This window comes from Gopherus flavomarginatus, chromosome 7 (assembly GCF_025201925.1).
Source record: "Gopherus flavomarginatus isolate rGopFla2 chromosome 7, rGopFla2.mat.asm, whole genome shotgun sequence".
Taxonomy (NCBI): domain Eukaryota; kingdom Metazoa; phylum Chordata; order Testudines; family Testudinidae; genus Gopherus; species Gopherus flavomarginatus.
In genome coordinates, this window is record NC_066623.1 from 92,176,443 (window position 1) to 92,199,666 (window position 23,224).

At 40.6% G+C, this 23,224-nt stretch overlaps 2 protein-coding genes across 4 annotated transcripts in view; one reads left to right on the forward strand and one right to left on the reverse strand.

The window, feature by feature from the left end:
• The window catches only part of PIGK (phosphatidylinositol glycan anchor biosynthesis class K), a 123,737-nt gene that overhangs the window by 94,726 nt on the left and 5,787 nt on the right, over nt 1-23,224 (forward strand). The window contains exons 11-12 of one of the 3 annotated variants that reach the window (XR_007775426.1): nt 600-811; nt 926-1,227. The exons of the other annotated variants lie outside the window; for them this stretch is intronic. The gene's annotated coding sequence lies outside the window, so the exon portion shown is untranslated. Of the gene's footprint in view, nt 1-599; nt 812-925; nt 1,228-23,224 lie in introns of those variants that run through there. 3 annotated transcript variants of the gene reach the window in all.
• Nucleotides 1-23,224, reverse strand: part of ST6GALNAC5 (ST6 N-acetylgalactosaminide alpha-2,6-sialyltransferase 5) — a 166,104-nt gene that overhangs the window by 17,186 nt on the left and 125,694 nt on the right. The gene's annotated exons all lie outside the window — the stretch shown is intronic.

The following is a 23,224-nucleotide window of genomic DNA, read 5'->3' on the forward strand; positions in this document are numbered from 1 at the left end:
CTGTGGAAAATACTTCCTGCTTTGTTAAACAGTGACAAACAGATGGGTCAGAATTCATTTATTTACATGTTATTAGGTTCATTTCACTTTAATTGGTTGAATATAAAATGGTGATTAGCACTATGTAAATTTTATTCATCTTTTATAAAATGAGTTAAGGGTTTTTTAAATTTTAATCAGGCACATAAAATGCTTAGTAAGAGAACACAGGCAATACAGGTTTTAGTTTAGATGCAGACATTGATATTCTTGGATTAGAACAATTTATGTGGAGAAAAAAATAAATTGATGAATGAAACTCATATTGAAGATTTTACTTCATTTTCAAATGTATAGGACACAATTTTCAAAAGCAACCAGTGATTTTTTTTTTGAGTGTTCAACTTGAGATGCAAGTGTATGTTTAGGAATTGCTACAAACTTCCTCTCTGAAAATCAAGCCCCTTTAAGGTGGGTATCCTTAATTACTATGTGTTTGTATACAAAATACACATATTCTATGTATAGAATGTATTCCCTCTGCCTAGTGATGCCATGAGTCAGAATCACCAGGCAAGTAGTCAAGAAGAAAAGTCCTGCATTTCTCCATCTCTCACTAGGGGTATGTCTTCACTACCGGCCAGATCAGCAGGCAGCGATTGTTCCAGCAGGGATCGATTTATTGCGTCTAGTCTAGACATGATAAATCCATCCCTGAGCGCTCTCCCGACAACTCCTGTACTCCAGCTCGGCGAGAGGCACAGGCACAATTGACGGTGGAACGGCAACAGTCGATTCACCGCAATGAAGACACCACAATAAGTCGATCGAAGTACGTCGACTTCAGCTACATTATTCACATAGCTGAAGTTGCGTAACTTAGATCAATTTCCCCTCCCAGCGTAGACCAGGCCACAGTGGAGCTCCTCCTCTTCCTCTTCTGCAGGTTTGATCAACAGCAGCTGTGTGTTTGTTCAGCTATCTCCTTTAGTGTTGCCATCTCCTGTGACTGCAAGAGAGTAGATGGAAGGCAATCAGTGGCCATGTCAGTGCTTCTGTACACCTTGGACTAGACGTGGAAAACCATGATGCTTGGTGATGGTCATCAAAATGTGTGGGTTCCTTCTCCTCCGGTGATTGAATTTAAGCCAACATTCTCAAGGTTAGGGATGCTGGTTACTTTTGTATGCTGTGGTAAAATACAATATATTGCACTCATTATTCTACCTTTTCAGTCTCTACGATTTGCGGGGTCTGTTAATGCTGAAGAAAGTTAGAAATGGACACACTGTGTGTCATTTTTAGTATGTGTGTGTGTGTATGTTTGTGTGTGTGTATGTGCACGTTCACATGCTGGGTTCCATCTCCTTTTCACTTTGTAAGTACAAATACTTATAATTGAGCACAGTTTAAACTTGTGTTTTGTTTGCCTGTACTTGTAAACGGGACAAAAGGAGGCAAATGGAATTGTGTATGGATGTTACCCAGTAAACAACAGTTCTGAGTTCCCTTCCTAAGATCTAGCTGCTGTGCTGTGAATCTAGTTTCTTTCAGTACTAGGCTTATGTGGGAATTGTTGAGTTTTCTGTAGCTTCTGCTTTTCATGCCTTGCAGCCTCACAATACCCCAAGAGCAAGGATAGCTACTTCTGTACCCAAGAGAAGTAAAAGAAACATTCTGTCAATAGGACCAAATGCTGGTGTAGGTTATTGCCAACTTCCACAATGTGCATGGACATAGAGCACTGAAGAGAGATGCTGCCAAGATTGTATGCATGCAAGAGCAAGTTCCTGGCTGCTGTTTGCTCATCTGGCCCCTCCAAAAGAAATGTGCATGAACTCCAAGGTTAAGGATAATCAAAAAATTACAATGGGAATACTGTCTTACTGCCCCAAAACTGAAAGATGTTCACATGCTCATGCTTGCTTTATAAAGTCAAGCGAATGACTGATTGCCATGATAACTTCCACTAAGTTTATACAAAGCTAGCTGAGACAAACAGTGCCATCATCTATTTCTCTGGCTTTCACTTCCAGAAGTCATTTAAAAAAACAACAACCCCAAATGCTGATTTGCTTTTAGTTGAATTACAGAACCTATAATGCTGGGCAGAACATTTCAAATTAATTTTCATCTTTTCAATTACCATGGAATCTCACTGGCTTGCACTTTTCTAATATGTAAAAATGAGGTTGGCCCTTGCCATCTCTCATGCAAAGGCTAAATAGCAGAATGCTCTAATGAGGCCTCATACTAATCAAAGTAACAATGTACTACAGTATTTCCCAGAATGCTGTGAAGTATTATAATAAAGAATTAAAATTAAACCACATTTGGTCTAATAAACGTTTTGATGTGTTATCCTTTTTGGACACTCACTAATTCACAACATTAGTGATGTTCTAATCTACTCTAATACAGTGCATTGCTGACTTTTTTTCAAAATGATCTCTCTCTCTAAGGAATAAATGAAACTACAGAAACCTTTGGATAATATTTATCAGTACTTTATAATTTTGACCCATCTCATACATTCAGAAGAAATTTAAGACACAAAATGAGTGCATCACTTCCATAACAGTTATCTAGCAGACTTTTGGCCACAGCCAGCAGTGTGGTGGAACTGCTTTGCATTGTACTGCTGGTGGATTCTGCCTGCAAAGTTGGCATAAATGGGCATGAGAGGATTATGCCAGTATAAGGGGAATCCTCCAGTGGCAGAGAACAAGTATAGTGGTTCCTATACCCCTCCCTTCCTTTCTTCTTTAGCAAAGGAGGTGTTAGGGGGACTTTTAGCCATGACCCCTCTCTCTCCCTCCCCCCACTCCCGGATCTGTGCTGTGTGATCTTCAACCACAGTCAAGGATCTAGTTCATCTCTATTTCATCAAGTCAGAATACCATGGAGAATTTCTGTTCCTAATCTTCAAGATGTAGGATAAGTAGACATCTGGAATCTTCATTGACATAAGTTTTTTCTCTTTAAACACTGCTTCCTGAATCCTAGAAATTTAGCAGTCATTATGGGGAACTTTATTTTTAGGGCATAGATTACCAACATATTCATGCTATGGAAATTCCTTCTGTCTGTACATCCCACATTCTCTGTTAGAGCCACAAAGCCAGTATTAGCACTTTTTGTTAATCTCTGAACATCAGGAAGACACTGAATGTAATAATATTACAAGCCTTGTAGTGTGGTAGAATGTACCAAATAACTAAATGCATTGCAGGGCAGCTTGCGTAAGGCACCCAAGCAGTCATTTTTCAGTTTCCTGCTTGGGGTTCTGTTTTTGGTACCAAGAAATGCCTTGGTCACTGGTCCTCAAGTCTTGTTTTTTTATCCAAGCCGATGCCTGTGAGCGACCTGCGAGCTGTTTAAAGTGTCTGGGTGAATCTCACATATCAAATTTGTAAGGACTTGAAGTCTTGGACCAAAAAAAAGAGAGAGGCCAGGCTGAAGTTTCTTTTAACGGAAGCTGTGCTGAGACGACCAACAGAGCCTTCCCACACAGAGAGAACAACCACTTCATCATCAACAGTGAGAAGTGCTCTGCCAACGCTGGCAGAGGCGGCATCTCGTCACAATCTCCGGTGCAGAGGAAGAGCCATAAGGCTCCTAAGGAAAAGACCGGAAAAGGAAGATCTCTAGGTCCTAAACCACAGCAGGAAGGGGGATAGAGAATTGAGTAGAGTACATCCCAAATCTAAGCACTCATCCAGGTTAACAGCTAAGGAGGGCACTGTTGACTCCAGCGCTGGGACAGGCACTGTCAAGTCTGATACCTGAAACAGCATCTATAACTTCTACGGTGCTGTTGTTTTCAGTTACTCACCAAACAGCAGCAATTCTATTACCAGCAATGGCAGAGGTGTTTGCGGCAATAAGGGACTTGTTGTCTTTGTCAGTGCTGGTTTTCCCAGCAGTGCAGGAAATCGCTCCCATGGTATCATAACAGCACTCGCTGAATCAGTTCAATCACTGCAGTGCCCAGTTCTGCATTAGCCTCTTGTTTCTCAGAGCTCTCATCCTACAGTTCTGTCAAGGAGAAAACTGGTAATGATGGCCAGGAGGGGTCCATTCATCGCAGCTCTGCAGAGAGGCAGCCTGACTCTGGGATTTCTGCATTGCCAGTTCAAACAACCTCACAGCCTCTTGGGCTATGTCTATTCTAGAGACCTTACAGCGGCTGCACCACTGTAAGATCTCATGTGTAGCTGCTCTGTGTGAACAGGTGAGCTCTCTCATTGACATAATTAAATCACCCCCAAAGAGCGGTGGTAGCTTGGCTTTGGCTGCACTGGTTCTCCACTCTCCTCTCCCTTTCATAAAAGCTCCACTTTTATTTCTGTTGGACTCAGACCTAATTTCCCAAGATCCTATTTGCCTGCTTCATTTAACAGCCTGGATGGATGCTCCATGGCTAGACACTGGGGAAGAATCTTGTTCAAAAGAGGTTCAGGATGTGCTTTTAAATAGTAGGAAGCCATATACTAGATCTACTTACTTGGTGAAGTGGAAACAATTCTCTATCTGTTCCCAATAATCTGAAGTTTTACCGAGATATTTTTCAATCCATCTTATCTTGGACTCTTGGTTGTTATCTGCTAGGAGGACTTTGGTAGAACTATCTTAGCTTTCTACCCTCAGGTCGATAATCGCTCTGTATTTTCTAATAAGATGTCAATTATTTTTTTGAAAGGCCTGGAGTGGTTATATTCTCACATACAAGATTCTGTTCCCCTGTGGGACTTGAATTTGACATTGTTAGAGCTTGGGCCTTCCTTTGAGCTTTTAGCTACCTGTTCCTTACTACATATGTCAATGAAGGTGGCATTTTTGGTGGCCATCACTTCTGTTAGGAGAGTAGGTGAACTACATGCACTAATGTCTGACCCCACTCTAACTTTCTTTAAACATAAGGTTTACCTACATCCTCATCCAGTTTGTTTCAAAAGTGCTGGCCAACTTCAGTATTAACCAAGTGATTTACTTATTGTCATTCTTCCCAAAGTCTAACTCAAATAAAGATGAGGAAAGGCTGCATACAGTAGACATCAGAAGAGCATTGGCTTTCTATTTCAACAGGTCCAAGCAGCTCCTCTTGTCTTCCCAGCTGTTTGTGAAAATCGCAGACAGGATGAAAGGGCTCCCAGTCTCTTCTCAGAGGATTTCATCATGGATAGTCTCCTTTATTCACTTGTGCAAAGATTTGGCTAGTAGTAGTCCCCCAAGCAGAGTGACAGTACATCCGACCAGATGGCAAGTGGCTTCTGTGGCCTTTCTAGCTCAAGTGCCTATCATAGATATTTGTAGAGCAGGAACCTGGTCTTCGATGAACACATTTGCATCCATTGTGCCATCCCTCCGTATTGTAAAAATGATAGCAGATTTGAGAGAACTGTTCTTCAGTCCTAGTTCAGATAGACTCCTATCCCACCTCTGGATTTCATGGCTTGTGATTCACCAAGAGTGGAATGCGCATGTGCAATCACTCGAAGAAAAAAAGTTACTAGCTTGTTCTGTAACTGTTGTGGTTTGAGATGTGCTGTACACATTCATTCCATGACTTGCCCTCCTTACCCCTCTGCATCTGAGTTTCTGGCAAGAAGAAACAGAGGGAATCAATGGTGCTGCTCCCTTTATGTCTGTTAGCTAGAGTGCGTGGCAGTGGAGGGCGCTCAATCTGATCCCATGGGCAGCTCTAAGGGAAAAAGTTTCTGACAACAGTGACAGAGTGCGCACACATTAAGAGTGCAATGGATATGGAGCAAAGGACATGGATAACAGTGAGAGAAGCTTTCATAGATTTTAAGGCCAGAAAGGACCATTATGATAATCTAGTCTGACCTACTGCATAACACAGGCCATTAATCTGTTTTATCATTCTCCCCTTTTCTGTTAATACATTAAAATTAGGGAGCAAGGTCAGGAAGAGTGTTGGGATGTAGGTAAAAGATAAAATAGTAAGTTTTGTAGGAGGGATTTGAAGGAGGGGAGAGTACTGTCACATAGGACATGTTGAGGAAAACGTTCCAGGCATCCCAGGTGGCAAGAGAAAAGTTGATCATTCCTTGGGGTAGAAAACCAGAACAGAAGCAAGAGGAGTTGCTGAGTGTATGTTGCAAGCAAGCAGTTGGGGCTTTATAGACAAAAATAACATGCCAGCCTTTAAAATAGCTTATATTTTTCTAAGCAGTTTTACAGTCAGTTAGTTACTTCCACTGATTTCTCACATGATTGTGTGAAAATTTTGTGTTCAATATGTTTTAAATATAAGCATTCACTTTGGAAGGAGAGAACTTGGACTAGTAGAGACATCCCCATTTGATGTGATTAACACATGGAAGATGATGTTTTAAATGAAAAAATACTGTGATTACTGCAATGCCATGCAATTTCATAAATGTTTTTATGGTGCTGCTACTGTAAGTGATCAGTTGATCTGTCTATGAATTTATATAGCGTCATTGTTTTATAAGCGAGCACTAAATATGCTGATTATCATTGCGTAATGTTATCCATCGAGGAGCTCCTAGTGCAGAGGTTTCCAAACTTCCCTTATTGTGTACACCTTCCAGATCTACTGGTTGCTTATACAAATTATAATATACATTAACACATAATATATAAGACTATAATGATCATACATGTCATTTATGGTTTGTTTTAATGTATGCTTACATTTGATCAACTTAAACAATGGTTTAATAGTACTACTCACCATTAATGTAAGGGAGGAGGTGGTTCGAGCACAGGCGCATAATATTTGGAGTGATAGTTTGAGTTGTAAGTTGTTTTCAACACAAAGACACTGTCAGTACTCTGATTTCATTCTAGTGAGTGATGAAGATCCACTTTCAAACAGGTAAGTTGTAATAAACGGCATCAAAACCTTGACAGCCCTGTCTGACAATTCGGGAAACTCTGCTCACGTTTCCAAAACTCAGCAAACGGCTTTTGTTGGAACTCAGCCTTGATGTCCAGGAGATTCTCTTGTTCTTTTACTGACAAGTCTTGTGCCATGGGCAATGCAGAAAAATGTGTGAAAGGGTAGTGGACCCATCTGTTTGCATTGAGGAAAGGTACTCATGTAATTGTCTCACCAATTCAGTGAGATGTTGCTTGATGTCACTTTTAACACTGTCCTGCAACTGTAGTTCCTTCGTTGTCAGGAATTCATGCATATTTGGGAAAATTTCAGTGTTGTTTTCCTCTACAGAGCGAGTCCTTTTTATCACTGACTCAGTTTTGTCCTGGACATTGAAAATGGTTGTATTCAGCCCATGAAGTTCTATACTTAGCTCATTCAGGCGAGAGAATATATTTGACAAGTAGCCCAGATTGTGTCCTGCAGACAGTGAGAGAGTGGGGACGGGTAGTCTGTAAAGAATACCTTGACTTTGGAGTGAAGAAACGTGCCAAGAGCTAGCCCCTTGATAGCCATTGAACATCTGTGTGGGGCAATAGATTGACATGCTCGTTTCCCATCTCATTACATAGAGTGGAAAAGATTCTGGGATTCAACGGTCGAGCTTTTATAAAGTCCAGCACCTTCTTCAAGGTGCTAGGCATAATTTTGGCAGCAAGTACTTCCCTATGTATACTGCAGTGCCCCCACATCGCATTTTGAGTGACCTCTGTGATACGTGTCACTGCTTCACTATGCCTACCAGTCATTGGCTTTGCTCCACTGGTGCAGATACCAATGCATTGTGACCAGATGATATCATATTGGTTTTATGAAGCTGTGAAGCAACCAGAAAATCTCCATAGCTGCTGTTCTTGTAGGCAGTGACTGGCAAAACAAAATGTCCTCCTGTTTTACACCTTCGTAAATGTACTGCACAGACACCAGAAGGTGAGCTAAGCCTGCCATGTGTGTGGATTTGTCCAGTTACAGAGCAAAGTACTGGCTGCTAGTGACATGGTTCACTAATTGAGTTAGGATATCATTGGCCATATCATCTATTCAGTGTGACACTGTTGTTTGACAATGGCACTAACTGAATTAATTTTTGGGCCTTCTCTCCAAGCTTACCATGTCTGCAGCCACAGGTAATATTAGTTACTCTACTGTGGTGTGAGGTTTTCCTGACTTCAGAACTCTGTAACTCATTAAGTATGATGCTTCAAGAGCCTTAATATTTTCATCGGTGGCAGCAGCAGAGTACAAAACTTTCTTGCTTGCCATTAGCTCTGCCCACATCCAATATAAAATTCTGATGGTTTGTCCTAGTTCATGTTTTGTTTCCAACTGTCTGCGTAGAGGAGATCGTTTTAGGCTATTATTTGACAAGACATCACCACATAACACACACTGCAGCTGAGGATATTCACTGACTGTAGTCCAAGTAAATCCCATGTTGGTGTACTTTTCCTCATATTTATGTCTCTTTGATATAGATCCTGTTTCGTCCCTTGTGTCAGTGTTTCTCTTCACAGGCTCAGATCCACATTTTGAGTCAGTAGTCATCCCCCCAGCAGTTTCAGCATGCTTCTCATCACTGATACTTTGGGTGTTCTGCTTTAGCTGTGTCTTTAGCCACCTTTCCATATTTCACTCCTATGTCAGATATAGTGCGACATATATGATTGGAACCTTCCCCCTCCCCCCTGCTCAGTTAGACTGAACAGTTGCTGAACCTGTGCTGTACAGCGTCTCTTTTTGTATCTGTGTTCTCATTGTATATCTTGAAGTAAATTAACTATCATATTTTATATAACAAATTCCCCTAGAGTTTTAAAGCTTGGTCTGAGTAGCCTGTAATGAAAATGCAAAAAATTAAATAAACAAAATCCTCCATTACACAATTTCTCTCACGTACCTCCCAGAGATGTCTAGCATGCTCCCGGGGTACACACATCACAGTTTGGGAACCTCTGTTCTAGGGGATTGTGCTCCGTTCCTTTCCCAGGTTCTAGGCTGTGATGTTACAGTGCACAGATTTCTATATGTTGTGTTCTGAAGGGTCTATGCCAAGGGACCAGTCTTTGTTGTAATCTCATTGTTACAAATTCCAATTTGATATTCTTAAGGGTTTTAACCAAACACAATCCCTATTGTGCTCTATAAGGGTCTTCAAATGCTGGTGATATATGAAGCGTTGCAGTGTCTAGACCGAGTGATACGCAGTTAATGCTGCTATGGCTCTCTGAATTCCTTTGCCTCTATCAGCTGATGTCAGAAGAACCTTTTTTCTACTTAGAGCTGCAAACAAGGGCAGGTTGTGTCTAATACTGTGTTCCTTCAGCAGTGCAGTTGAGCATCTTCTTTGCCCTCATCCTGACAGCAGCACATTTGACTGAGGCTTGAAGCTTTTTGGTGCAATAACTCGGATTTCTTTCTTCTCTGTGCGATAGCCCTTTTCCATTAAGCATATAATTTATTTTTTTCATTATTCTTTGCTCCTGTGGGATTCATTATGCTATATTTGTCTGCATTCATCTGCATTTGTCATTTATTAGCCCAGGTTCTTATTTAAATGTTCTAAATCTTTGTGCCTATGTCTGCCTCATTCTTCGTTTGTTTGCTGTTCCTTCAAATTTTGAGTCAGAAGAGTGAATACTATTTAGGTCATTCTGGTGAGTTGTCTGCTGTGGGAATAATTGAATAGGTTTCCAGTGCATAATGATATGCAAATAATGTATTTCTGTCTTGCATGGGAATAGACTAAATATATATGCAAGCTCTGTATGACTTTAATAGGGTTGGCAGCATCATAATATACCATGTGCTGTTGTTGTATAGTATCTGATATGTGTACACGTGTGTGTGTGCATGTATGCTCACTGTAGCTGAAGGCACAGGAATCTATTTTAAATATTTCTCTGTGAGAATTTAATATGTGAGCGACATACTGTACTCTGTATGGGAAGTGTTAAAGCCAGTGGTAGGTCTGATTTACTTTGCTTGCATAAGCTACAGGAATCACTTTAAGCACCAAAAATAAAACTGAAGATGCCTATCAGGTTATCACTCTGGTTGATTTCACTAGTAGAGCTTCTCCATGTGTGGAGAAGAAAAATAAACTGAAAAAAAGATGTAAGTTCAGAAGCTTCTTTTTAAAATTACTCATTCCACTAGATCTTGCCAGCAGTGTGTGTGTGGTGGGGGGCGGAGAGTAAGGCTTGTGAGGAAAAGTACTTTTTAAAATCAAACTCCTTTTTAGCTACCTTTATACTAGTTTCTAGAGCATTTCACAAAACAGATGCTTTCTTTAAAAAGCCTTGCTTTAGTAAGCCTTTCTGTGTAAGATAGTACATTCTTCCTAAAACTTCATTTCACTGAAATTAACTTATAATTCCACTGAGAATGGCTTACATAAGCACAAAGGGAGGCTTAGTGGTTTAGACGTCCATCAAATAAACTGCATAACTAAAAAGAGGATGCCATGCCTCACGCTCTTGTACTTGGAAGTATTGTGTTCCCTCTCATGGGAACTCAAGATTAGAGAAATTATAAAGGCTTTGCACAAAAACAGAGAGTTAGAATTAATTTTTGCCTAAGCAGGGAAGTGTCAAAAGTCTATTATGGTAATTTTTCAATTTTGTCTTAACTATTCACACATTTTAAAATAGTTGTACAATTGAGAACAGGCATAATTGATGTGGGTTTTCTTTTTCCAGTCCAGCATAAAATGTAGTTTAGATGCACTTGGGGTTTCAGGCAAAGTAGGTGTGCTAATTAAGTAGTTGACATTTTTCATATCATAGTGAGAAAATTTGCTTAATGGGTTGAAAATCATATTTCATAGAACAGTTTTCCCTATTGTTAATTACATCTTATGTACAGACATCACTCTGAAGTGGAGACAAATTAAATACCAAAACACTAGTCAAAACAAAAGTGTATTTCACAGTGCTGGAATTTTCCGCAGAAGAACCTAAGTTATCGTTGTTCTCTCTTAACTAAACAGTGTTGAAAGTCAACATGGAAACAAAACTTTTTTTATCTAGCAATTTTTCTACTGGAAAATGTTGACTTTTAGAAGTTGAAAACATCAAGGAGTGAAGAGGTTCTAACAGATTTTCTAATAAATTATTTTACCCATTAATGGCCTAATACAATTAAAATGTTTAAAAGTGTGTCTACATCTCAGGAACCCACACAATGCTGGGGAAGAGTTAATGTAGTTAAAAAAAACACAAAACTTGATCCATGCAAAAGTTGGAGGGATTTTTCTAAGTAAAGGAAAACCTTCTGATTTATCAAAACTTTTAAATTATGTAATGGAATTGGCTTTTTATTTTGGTGAACAGGGTATTTAGCAATAGAAAAGGTGAAATATACTTATTCCTTCAAAGCTACTCTTATCATGTGATCCGTTTAACTGTGCTGGATCAAACTCTTTCCCATTTCAATGAGACAAACATTTGAATGCTGTTTGTAGTATTAAATACTAAAATGAACAATATTTTAAATTATTTTTGTTGGTAGACAGGATTTGGGAATTGTATATACATTGTGGCAAAGTTCCTCCTCTACCTTGGTGGGTCCTACACTTTTTGCAGATTTGCTCACCTCAGTGATCTTCCCCACAGTCTGGATCAACTCCTCCTGTGTCTGATCAGGAGTTGGGAGGTTTGGGAGGAACCCGGGCCCGCCCTCTACTCTGGGTTCCAGCCCAGGGCCCTGTGGATTGCAGCTGTCTATAGTGCCTCTTGTAACAGCTGCATGACAGCTACAACTCCCTGGGCTACTTCCCCATGGCCTCCTCCAAACACCTTCTTTATCCTCACCACAGGACCTTCCTCCTGGTGCCTGATAATGCTTGTATTCCTTAGTCCTCCAGCAGCACACCCTCTCACACTCAGCTCCTTGTGCCTCTTGCTCCCAGCTCCTCACAGGCACTTCCTCTCCTCTGCCTCCTCCTCACCTGACTGGAGTAAGCTCCTTTTTAAACCCAGGTGCCCTGATTAGCTTGCCTTAATTGACTGTAGGTGATCTAATCAGCCTGTCTGCCTTAATCAGTTCTAGCAGGTTCCTGATTACTCTAGTGCAGCCCCTGCTCTGATCACGCAGGGAACAGAAAACTACTCATCCATTGACCAGTATATTTGCCCTCTACCATACTCCTGTACCCCACTGGCCTGGGTCTGTCACAACATATAAACTGCAACCTTTCCCTCCCTGGGAGCCAGAAGGCCAGATTTTAGCTGTAAGTCACTGCTTGGAGCAAGGTGAGACGTGGCCAAGCAACAGTGGAAATTGCTGAAGTTCTGGCTGGCTAAGCCAGAGTTCCTCTGTGGTCTTATTTACACTTGGAGATTATATTGTTTGAAGGGCAAAGATCTGTTGCAGTGGTGTACACAAACTGCAACCTGTAAAAGTGGCAGAGCTCCCATTCCAGCATGCACTGCTGGGGCTTTTATGACATTTGTGGCAAGCCATGGCCCAGAACTGCGTTTACTCTCTCCCCATTATGCACCTGAGGAGAGCTGGCCACATTCTTGTCACTGCACCCTTTCTTTTCCCAAATAGCTGTGAATGGGAGTTGCCTGGCTATTCACCATGTGTTTTCTGGGAGGAGTGGGGCGAAGGGTCATATTTGGTCTTGACCTCTTCCCCATAGGCTTAGTTCTCTTATTAGCAGTGGTATGGGATGTCACATTTATTTAAATGTAGCCGCAGAATTAAAAAAATGAGCAGCTTTGTAATGTACTTGAAATCCTCAGATGAAGGGTGATGTATATGCACAGAAGATCAGTAGTCTTTATTACTAACTTTATTGCATAAATACTACTACTCATATGAGGCCTTAGGATGCAGTCCTGCAAGCTTATGCACTGGCTTACCTTCAGACATGATTGGTCTCATTGATTTCAGGGGGGACCACTTGTGTGACTAAAGTTACACACATGCAGGACTGGGACCTTTGTTAATAAAACATGATTATTCAAACAATGTACAGAAGACTGTGCAAGAAATAAGATATAATTTCAGTTTCTGACTATAATTTAGTATTCTTGCACATTTTCATTACTTTATGTAATAAATAACTTTGGCATTTATTAAACATGCATTTGACTTTATTCTAATTATTTCCTTCTGTATGGCAGCTTCTGTGATCGGCAATATTTACTTAAATAGGATTTCAGTGAACAGTAAAATTAACAATTCTGGCTTTGCTAATTTAATGTGCTGTGCACAGCATTTCTTCTTCTGAGTACGAACAGATACAACAGAAATTGTTACCTGTAAGCCCACATTGGTAAAGTAATGCTGCTGTTACTGTTACCATGTTTTGATGTAAATCTCATCAATTTAATCTTGGTATATTTAGCACTGTTGTGATGGCAATTATCTTTTTTGACACTCTTTCAGGTGTAGACACTCCTAGCTCCAAATATATTTACATATTTATCTCACTTAATTGTTGTGTAATTTTAATGAGAGTTATATTGGTGGGTTTTGTGTTAAGTTAATTATATTTTGTTTACCCTTCAAAATAGTTCTATGCACCTTGTGAGGATTGTGGCAGTGTAATGCACAAGCCCATCTTGACAGAATTGATGAATAGCTAGAGATAGAGGTATTGGCAGGCTGCTCACCAGTGCCATGTCTGGAATTTGTTTTCCTTATTAATTCAGAAAGGCTGGAATTCGATAAAATCATTTCCATTTTCAGAGTGAACGGAAAGGGTAAATGAATAAAGACTTCAGTAATGGAACCATTGTGTTTGTGTTGTTGAACAGGCAGGGCAGCGTCACATTGTATTGTTCCCTGTGAAAATTATTTGTGCATATGGTTTCTTTGTGGAATCAGTTTCTGTTCTGTTGGCTAGATTTCTCTTTGCTGGGTGTCACTTTTACCTAGCCCAACCCTACTGGTGGTTATGGGGTTGGCCCATTCCACCTCAGTAATTGTAATCCACAGTTCAGTGCCCCCGGGAGCAGTTCAAGTCCATTGGCTCTACAGTGTCATTTTGTTAGTGGGGGTGCCTTTCAGGGGGTTCATGCAGAGAATGCTCCCAGTACCAGCAGAGTGCACGCACATACAAGGATAAAAATGGGCTTGTGGATATGGGTGATATGGGAGTGTCTGGAGGAAGTGGCTGTTTATTAACTGCTAGAGTTTAACATGGACATGCAAGTGGGATGGGAAGCACTGTTGTTTAAATTAATGAAAGTGAGGTTTAAAATGGTGCCTGAGGATGAGTGGAGGCTTTGGAGGAGTGAGCTTTTGTGATGGAACAGAGCAAGCTCCATTTTTTTTTTAATACAAATAATCTTATTTTGTAGCATTCATAAAACTAATTTTTAGTCAGTTTGCTGCTCATATCTGTAAGGGGACTAATAATATTGAAGCTTGGATCAGACATAGTGTAGACAGGCAATTCACACAGAGAACTAAATCCTGACCTGCTACGCTGCTGTGCTTTTCAAGCTGAGGAACTAATATAGTTGTTGCAATTCCAAACTCCTCCGTATCCCTGGGTTACAGTATCCCCAGTCTAATACTGAGGGGGATGTAGTTTCACCCTCACTCTGTCCTAGTCCTTTCAGAGAGAGTGAGTGTGTGTGTGTGTGTGTGTGTGTGTGTGTGTGTGTGTGTGTGTGTGTGTGTGTACGTACATATGATTGCTAAAATTTAAATGAATTTATATTACGGTGTACAGTATATCCTATCAGTCTAGATGATGATATTATAATGAGTTTTTATGTTGGTTACTTTACAGTTAAGTATAATAAAAATAAATATAATAAACATAAATGGTTGTTTATCTCTTTGTATTTAAAAAATGGATATAGATTGTTACTTTGTAACGTGTTTTTTCTTGTCTTTCTGTTCCTTTTAAACGGCTATAACTTGTTCCTCGATAATATTCATTGTGCCTGTAGAATACTTACCTAGATCTAGTCAGAGATCTTTAGTGCATTTTACTCTGAAGGGCTTGGTGTTCTACTCTGAATACTTTGAAAAAGAGAAATATTTCCTGCCTCTCTCCTCAAGAAATCTGGTCATGAAGGGTGGCAGTTGTTTTTTGAGGGCTGTTTTTGTGCTAGAGCTACCCTTTTGGGTTGTGCCTGCTGCTCTCCTTGGGGTGAACATGTAACTTATGCTGTTGAAGAGACAGGGACAGGCCATCAGTGTAGATAGTCATAGATCAGTATATAGAGTTGTGAATGATGTGTAGAGTTCCTAAACTGAGTGATTTCAGAAAGCGGCTGGATTTTTTTTTTTTTTTTTTTTTTTTTTTCTTTTTGCCAGACTTGCATACACTAAGTTGAGTGAATGAATGCAAAAATTGCATAGTTCGGGATTGGGTGGGATGGTATTAGTCTTTTCTTCTGCATTGCTCTTGCCACTCCAATCTGTATATTCCTCCTATTCTTTATTTTGACAGTCCCCTGTGCTTTCTCTGCCAAATATGCCTAGTGCCTAAGGAGGTGTATGTAATTCACAGTCCTTGGTCTGGCTGTGGCGAGCACACAGTACCAAACTCTTCCACCACAACTTAATTTACTGCAGTCAGGTGAGGTGAGTAACAGGCAGGTGAAGTGCAGCCAGGTTATCATCATTAATTTAACAGAGTTGTAGTCTGTGTTTTCTTAAAAGCCTTACTACAGTGGAGGTAAATTGGTATTTACTCAGCTTAAGAGCTCTCCTCCTACAAAGAAGTGCTCTGTATTCCTAACCAGGTAGCATAAAACACTGAATTAGATGAAAAAGTATCAGGTGAATATTCATGGCACTAGGATGCACTGATACTTTCTCAGGTCCTTCCTGACAGGAGCCTGGCCTTTGGGCCTCATTGTCTTTTGATGCTGCAGGCATGGCAAACATGCCTGTCTCGGTATGTACAATACATACCTGGCTAGTTTTGCTATAGCAGACTGAACCCAGGTCTCATGACATATTGACAATACTTAGGTTCTGTAGGCACTAAAATACCTAGCAGCAGTGAGTTGATTTAAGAATAGTTTGATCTTTTTTGTTGTTGTTTCTTTACACACACAATCTGTTGCTAGCATTCTGCTCTGTCTGTATAAACTTTGTAAAAATCCTGGCTGACCTGTTAGTGGAAAGCAGCTGAATACAATAGCAGGCTGGGGCTTTGAGAAGAAACTAACCAGTCTTTTAAAAAAGAGAAACTACAGTTTTGCCAGTTCTAAGTTGCCTATCCTGCCTTTTCACTGAGAAACATATGCTTTGCGAGAGGACAATGGCCATACTTTAACATGCTCACATAAATGAGGCAGATCCTTCTTACCTGCTTTCCTCTCCCCTCTGAGGTGTGTGCTCACTTCTCAGCATAATGCAGTTTGAGAAATGCAAGCTAATCCTGATGCTGGAACAGTCACTCATCTGTTTACATGCATAATGTAATGCACAACACAGGGCAGAGGAGGACTTCTCTAATTCTATCTGTAGAGATTCTGGGGACATTTTAAAAAACATCTCATACTAGCAATGAAGTTTCCAAGAAGAGGGAATATTTATTTGGATTCTAATGCCTTAAAATGTAGCCATTGAGATGTTTGATTAGATCTTGTACTCAGTATAGCATGTTGAGTAGAAGATCTAATGTTGTCTAACATCTGCTGTTAATACAGCCTGTCACCTGGAAAGTATGCATTAAAGCATCTCAGTTTAAAAATAACTGCATGGACTGGCCAAGTGATTCAAAGTGGCTCTATATTGTACTGCCATATATGGTGGATCAGAGGTGGGCTTCTGAGCAGGAAGGAGAGTTCTTCTTCTTAAAATGATGACATGTGGCTGGTAGCTGGTGTAGCCATGACAAGCTAATATGGAAGATGTAATATACTAGCCAAGTGTGTGTGGTCATGACTGTCTGTAATTGCTGTCACCCACAAAAGGTAACATACTACTAATATAGTTACTCCTTCAGCTCATGTGGCGTGAACAATTTGTTTCTGGAGTCTATCCCCACTGGCAACCAGTTGTTATAAAGGGGTGGCCTTTATAAGAGCAAGCTCCTCTGTATGTCAGACCATTGGGATGAGCTTTCCCAGATGGGGTGTGGCTAACATGGTGTTACACATCATGTGTAGGCGGTGAGATATAGAGGTCAGAGCAGAGCCAGAAGTCACGGGGTTTGGGGAAAGGTAGAGACTAGAGCTGGAGTGGGAGCAGGCACAGACTGGAGCAAGGACTTATATAGGAGGCAGGTCTGGGGAAGCTGTAGGCATAGAACTCATTGAGCAGCTGCTGTTGCTACAAGGCTTAAATGATGATCTGCTAGCTCTTCTATATAAGAATGACCATACTGGCTCAGACCAATGGTATGTCTAGCCTGGTATCCTATCTTTCAACAGTGCCCAATGACCAGAACAGGGCAACCATCAAGTGATCCATCCCCTGTCATGCCGTCCCAGCATCTGACAGTCAGAGGGCTAGGACATCCAAGTATGGGGTTGCATCCCTGACCATCATGGCTAATAGCCATCGATTGACCTATTCCCCATGAATTTATCTAATTCCAGTTATAGTTTGGGCCTTCACAACATCCCTTGGCAGAGAGTTCCACAGGTTCGCTGTAGGTTGTGTGAAGTAGTACTTTGTTTGTTTTAAAGCGGCTGCCTATTAATTTCATTGGGTGACTCCAGTTTCTTGTGTTACACAAAGGAGTAAATAACACTTCCTTATTCACTTTCTCATTGATGATTTTATAGGCCTCTATCATATCCCCCCCTTAGTCATCTCTTTTCCAAGATGAATAGCCCCAGTCTTCTTAATCTCTCTTCATATGGAAGCTGTTCCTTACCCTTAATGATTTTTGTTGCCTTACTTTTTCCAATTCTAATATGTTTTTTTGAGACAGGGTGACCAGAACTGCACACAGTATTTGAGGTATGAGCATACTGTGGACTTAAACAGTGGCATTATGATTTTTCAGTCTTACTATCTATCCCCATCCTAATGGTTCCTAACATTCTGTTAGCTTTTTTGACTGCTGCTGTACACTGAGTGGATGTTTTCGGAGAACTATCCACAGTGACTCCAAGATCTCTCTCTTGAGTGGTAGACCCCATGATTTTGAATATATAGTTGTGATTGTATTTTTCAATGTGCATTACTTTGCATTTATCAACACTGAATTTCATCTGCCATTTTGTTGTCTAGTAATCCAGTTTTGTGAGATCACTTTGTAAATATCTTGAGTAGTTTTGTATGATCTGTAAACTTGGTCACCCCTCTGTTCACCCCCTTTTCTACATCATTTATGACTATGTTGAATAGCACTGGTCCCAGAACAGATCCCTCTCTGTTTACCTCTCTCCATGCTGAAAACTAAGCACGTATTCCTACCCTTTGTTTTGTATCTTTTAACCAGTTATTGATCCATGAGAGGATCTTCCCTCTTATTCCATGGCTGCTTAGTTTGCTTAAGAGCTTTAGTGAATGGACCTTGTTAAAGGCTTTCTGAAAGTCCAAGTAGACTATATCTATTGGATCACCCTTGTCCACATGTTTGTTTGACATCCTCACAGAATTATTATAGATTGGGGAGGCATGATTTTACTTTACAAAAGCCATGTTTGACTCTTCCACAACAAATTGTGTTAATCTATGTGTCTGATAATTCTGTTCTTTATTATAGTTTCAACCAATTTGTCTGGTACTGAAGTTAAGCTTATTGGCCTGTAATTGCCAGAATCACCTCTGGAGCCATTTTAAAAAAATTGTCATCACATTAGCTATCCTGCAGTCATCTGGTACAGAAGCTGATTTAAGTGAGAGGTTACAAACCACATTGGTACAGCTGTGCCACTGTAAGCTCGCTAGTGTAGACGTAGCCTTAGTCCTTTAGCTCAAGTGACAGAGGCCTGTGCTCTTGCTGCCTAAGGTTCTTGGTTTTATCCCTGGTGTGGATTCTCTTTTGATTCGTTAGAATTACAGTGGGAAGAAAATGTTAAGATTTGTCTCAAGCAAAATAACTGTGAAGCAAGATGTTCAAATATAAGCATTTTAAATCCCCTATTTAACTGGACACTTAGACTAATATATATATATATATATATATATATGCATATAAGTGAGATTCATGTATCTGAATATGGGCATTTTTCAGTCACACATGTCTGAAAACTGTGAGCATGGTGTGATGAAAAACATGGTGTATTTGATTAAAATACCGAAAATTAGCTCTGTGGGTCTTGAATAAATTGGGGGAGTTTATTGAATAATAAGTGCATTCTACAGAAAACTTCCATTCTTTTGTCTCCTAAACATACACACAATTGTTTAGCATCACTTCCCTTTATCACGGGTGTGAAGATTAATGCTTAATTGTAAAGCACTTTAAAATCCTTACAAGATACCATAAAATTTTGGAGAAATACCTGATTAATAACTTGGGTAAAAGTAAGGAATGAAATTGTCAACAGTGTATTGAACAATCTTTTTGGAACAGAAATTAATTTCATAAAATGGCTTATTGAATGAAAAATTTAGACACAGGAAATGACAAGCAAAGCCATCATGGCATAATTATCATATATCTATAGTGATCTTTCAAATTTGAAAGCAAATATGTTTAAGATGCAGTTGTTGGCGTTAACATATTAAGTGTAGCTAGCATTCTCTCCAGTATGTTGTCTGGGTTTTTTTTGTTCTTCCATAATTATTTTACTCAAAATGTGGGTCGTCAGTAATCATTACACTATTGTTAATAAGTAAAAACTGAGGGATAAGATGAAAATGCACTAAATTGTTTTACAGATTAACAGGAATCCTTTATATTGGAATTCCGTTATGACTTTAATCTTACTGTGGGCACGAAAGAGGATTAAGTTATTACTAGATGGCTGGAATTATTATGTTCCTTAGTCCACAAAATCAAAAATATAACTGACAAATGAGAAGTTCATACTTTCATTAGATGCACTGGGCATGTATATTATTATATGTATATTTCATTTTGAGAGTGAATTCTGTGCTTTCTTTTCAGAATTATAATGATTACCTGATTTGCAATGTAAAATTGCAACTAAATCTGAATTGCTATTAGAATGTCCTTAAAAATATGTAATATGCATGCTGCTTACAGGGAGTTCTGTATAGTAAATTATGATTGGCCTTTCCAATGCGAGTGTTTAATTTCTTCTTCCTCCTGTTGGATGGCGTCTTTTTTTTCTCAGAGCATGGGGCATTTCGTTTTCACTCTCTGATCTGAGGAAGCCTTGCATTTTAAAGATCTCTTTTGAAACGTGGACCTGTTTTGTTTCTGACTTGAGAATGAAATTTGAAATGTCAGCTCTTTAGTGCAGATTACAAATGTGAGAATGGCAAAGAAAAAAAGGAGCCTTTCGTCCATCAGTAGAGGAGAGGAGAAGATGACAAAGAGGAAAATTTCAGACAGGAACATTACTGGGAAGAAAACAAATAAATGCACCCAAAATATTACATAAAGCCCATCCTAGTGCTGCAGTAACACAGTTCTACAGTACCGAACAGGAAGCTTGCTTCAATTCTCTCATCTGATTGCTGACCCCCTAAGCTATCAGAGGCTGGGAATTCCATTGAGGCGGCACGTCCATCATGTAATGGACCCCTTGGAACACACTGCTATTTTTTTCTGTAACAGTAGATATGGATATTCAGCCCTTAGGTTTTGTGACATAAGCAAATACCATAGGCTAGATTCACAAAGGGACTTAAGCACCTAGCTGCCACTTCAGGTGACAGGTTCAACACTGAGGCACCATTGCTCAGTTCCCACTTAACCCTGTAGATGCCTAAATTTTGGCAACTGGGCATGTACACAGTCTCCTCAGTCCAGACACTACCCAGGAGCTCAGTGGCTGAATCATGCCTGTGCCTCAGGAGAATTCTCAAACTAGACATTCCCCTACCTATCTTGTCTCTGGAGCCTGATCTGGTAGGTGGGAGGATGTGGAAGTGGTGGTGCCCCCCCTCCCCTTAACCCAATGGTAGGGCACACAGTTGGGATGTGGGAGTCCCAGATGCCATCCCTCCCCTCCCCTCCCCCCCGCCCCCCGAGATTTGAAGTTGGGTCTTTCACCTCCCAGGAGTGAGCTGTGAGGTATTCTGGGGCAGGTCTCCCTCAGTCTCTGTTGTTGAAGCTGTTCCTACGTGCTTTTGAAGGGTGGGTTGCAGGCCATGATCCTCTCCTCAGCATTTCCTACTTCCTAACTTAGGCAGCTCTCTGGGTGGCTTTTGTGAATCCTATTCTAAGACATCTAACTCTCTCCATGCATTAGGGGGCCTGCAAGCCTAATTCAGGGTTATGAATTCCACTAGGTGGCAGGGAATCGCCTTCGTGAATTTAATCCATCTGGCTAGGACTGGGAAGAAACTTTCTCTGTAAGCATGTTATTGCATAAGTGCAGGAGTGAAAGTAACTTACAGGACTTACTGGTACTGCTGGAGTCCTGAGGGGGCGTGGCCTCAACCAGAAGAGGTATGGCCTCAAGATTTAAAGGCCGTGGGGCACTGGCTGTGGCTGGGAGTCCCAGGGCCTTTAATTCAACCTGGGGCTCCCAGCTGCAGAGGTGGCTGGGAGCCCCCAGGGCTCAGGGGCAAATGAAAGGGCTCGGGGCTTCAGGAACCCCGAGCCTTGCTAGGCTGGGGCCGGGATTTAAAGGGCCCGGAGCTCCTGCCGCTGCAGGGAGCTCTGAGCCCTTTAAATCCTGGCCTCAGCCCGGCCACCAGAGCTGTGGCCTGGATTTAAAGGGCTCTGGGGTCCCTGCAGTGGCGGGGAGCTCTGAGCCCTTTAAATCTCGGCCCCAGCCCGGCCGCCGGAGCCGCAGACGGGATTTAAAGGGCCCTGGGCTGCCAGCAGTGGCGGGGAGCTCTGAGCCCTTTAAATCTCGGCCTCAGCCCGGCCGCTGGAGCCACGGGCCCGATTTAAAGGGCTCTGGGCTGCCTGCTGTGGTAGGGAGCCCAGAGTCCTTTAAATCCCAGCAGCAGAAGCTGGTGCGGTCTGGCACTGCATACTGGCTCTTGCTGGTATGCCGTACCGTACCGGCTTACTTTCACCTCTGCATAAGTGAAGTCACTTTTGAGGTTTGCTCCTTTTCTTCAATGCGTATGCCACAAGTCACTGTTGGGAATAGGCTACTGTTCTGATCCAGTATGGAAATTCTTGAGTTCCTGACCAAATACTGCTGTAGTTACATTCTGTGAATTGCAGTGCCTACAATCATTATCAAAATGTGGACACACAAGTTTAAGTCAGTCTTCTGGCCAAATAGTTGTTCTTTTTCATGCAACTTCCACACTGAAATCAGTGGGAAGTTTTCGTTGGGTAAAGACTAAAGGATTGAGACCTTAATGACACTTTTAAAATAATTTTTTCTTTGCATGTGAAATATAGATGCACACTTTTAAATTTGAACTTTTATTCTGAAACCATTTTCTAACCTAATTGCTTCTGTAGCCTTAGTCCATTTTCTTTATCATTCTTTTCCATAAAGTGCATTTTAACGGCAATAACATGTACTGTATGTTTTATGAAAAGTCCTCATTGAAAATCTTGGATGCTTTCCATTAGGATCCCTACAGACCCATCCAATTTGAAAATACACTGTTTTATTCTCTCCTTAATTACAATACTTGGAGCAGCTCTCTGTTAACTGTTTTGAAGTTCCATAGAATAATGATTCTATCAGAACTATCAAGAGGATGACAGAAAATATTCACAGTAGGAAGCTCACTGTTGCTTAGCTACCTCCCTTTTTAATTCGGACTCTCTAGCAATTTGGTAATGACTAGCCCTTAAGCTACTAAATGTATTTGTTCATGACACATTGTGACATTTGATGTGTGCATTTCACCTTTGTGTTACAGCTATTATTGTAGGAATAAAGAGGACGTTTATAATGGGGTTATATGTAGTGTAAATCAAAAATCTTAAGTACATCAATTATACAAGTCACTCTTAGTGAAGTTCTCATCTAGGTACTACTCAGGTGAAATTGCTAGATAGAGAAACAGTCTGAAATAAAAGAATTATGGGCCTGATCCTCCAAATATTTACCATTACTGTGAATAGTCTCACTGAAAGCAATAAAACAACCCATATTAGTAAGTATTACACCCAGGGTAAATATATGCAGGGTCAGGCTCCAAATCTTGAAGTGCATGCACACGCACACACATGTACACACACACCTGTCTACATCATTTATAATGGTATTTAATTAATTGCAAGTGAAGAGATCACAGCACCCTAATATTTTGTCCATCCAGACTTTTACAAGGAGTGTGACGTGGTTGGGTTTAGAAGAAGCTTTGTTTGACTAAGGACTG